Genomic DNA, 1,731 nt, shown 5'->3' with positions numbered 1-1,731 from the left:
GGAATTAGCAATTTTGGAGCCCCCTCTGCTGAGGATTGATGGGTAGGTCAGGATGTTGGCCAAATCCTCAGATGGGGAGATCATTTTTTAGGTGTAAGGGACATGAATATAAACTGAGAGGTGAGAAGATGAAGAGATTCTTGGAGTCAAGCCAAGTGTTTCTGCAGTGAAAGAAGAGAAGCAGAAAATATGGAGAAAGCCATAGAGTGAGAGAGTGCTGGAGAGGTAATGGAAATTCATTATAGATGTCATCTCTATCTCATATAATGCCAGATAACAATGTTCTAGTACCTCAATTTTTTCCTAGGTCATTTGCTATAGATATTTATCAAACTAAACACACGTCCTTCTACTACCACAAGTAGGAAATAAGAATGCTATACACATGATTTTGTTGTGTCTTATTAGAAGTGATGGGAACCTTGAGTAGGAGATGATAGAAGCTGTAACTAAGCAACAACTGTCATCAAGGTAAAAGATTTTTGAATAATCATATATAACATTTAGATAAGCGTAAATTATCCCAATAACTGTTCAGTCTCCTACTTTCTATGTATTTTACAAGTAATTTATCCAGGCATATCTATCAGAATGTAACTATAATTAGAACAAGATATTCTATAGGAATCATTTAGAAGTTCTTTTAAGAATTAAAAGGTTGACTGATACTGTCTGCATGAGCATTTTTTCACATTAAATTCACCCAGATTTATTAGGCAGGATTCTGAGACCTCAGTCAAGAAATGATACAATATTGGAGGAGTCTTAAGCCTTCATTTTTAAGGAACAGAAAGGGATCTGATTATAATATGAAAGCCAATGTATGGTAGATTGATTTTGAGGATTATCTTCAAAAGGAAAATGTAGGTATAGGATGTGTCCCTCCCCCTACCCCCACCAGTACTGATCAGAATATAGTTATTGATAACAAATAATAATTTGAACTTTTATGGCATAGTATGATCTTTCCTAGTTAGTTGTTCGACATCAGAAACATCTATTGCTGAGCTGTTTAAGATTTGCTGTATTAGGAGGAATAAACTCCTTGCCACTCCTACTACTGGTAGATGAGGAGGTTTATCGTGGAGGGAAAAGAAAATATTTTGAATCAGACAAATGTCCATTGGAATTCCAGATTTCTCATTTATAAACTATGTGACCTTGAGCAAATTACTTAAACTCTAAATGTCTGGTTTCCCATGCAGAAATGGGGTTAATAATTCCCTTTTAGAATTATTGTAAAGAATAAGTGAGATAATTTATGTCAACTGCTTGGGCTGGTAAGATAGTTAAACTACATGAGCTTTGGAGATCTTTCTATTTTTCTCATTCTAGTAATTCTAGATATTTGCATGCGTGATGCAAAGTCGCCTCAGTTGAGTTCTGACTCTGTGCAATCCTATGACCTGCAGCCTGCCAGGTTCCTCTGATCTGTAGGATTCTCTAGGCAAGAATACTGAGTGGATTGCCATGCGCTCCTCCAGGGGATCTTCCCCACCCAGGGATGGAACCAGCCTCTCTTACATCTTCTGCATTGGCAAGCAAGATCTTTACCACTAGCGCCTCCTGGGACACCTTAGATGTTTGAGTGACTGAGTGAAATCTCTCAGTCGTGTCCGACTCGTAGTGACCCCGTGGACTGCAGCCTACCGTCCATGGGATTTTCCAAGCAAGAGTACTGGAGTGGGCTGCCATTTCCTTCTCCAGGGGATCTTCCCGACCCAGGGACTG

This window comes from Muntiacus reevesi, chromosome 5 (assembly GCF_963930625.1).
Source record: "Muntiacus reevesi chromosome 5, mMunRee1.1, whole genome shotgun sequence".
Classification (NCBI taxonomy): Eukaryota; Metazoa; Chordata; class Mammalia; order Artiodactyla; family Cervidae; genus Muntiacus; species Muntiacus reevesi.
The sequence above is the reverse complement of the archived record's forward strand: the minus strand, read 5'-3'. Positions refer to the sequence as shown.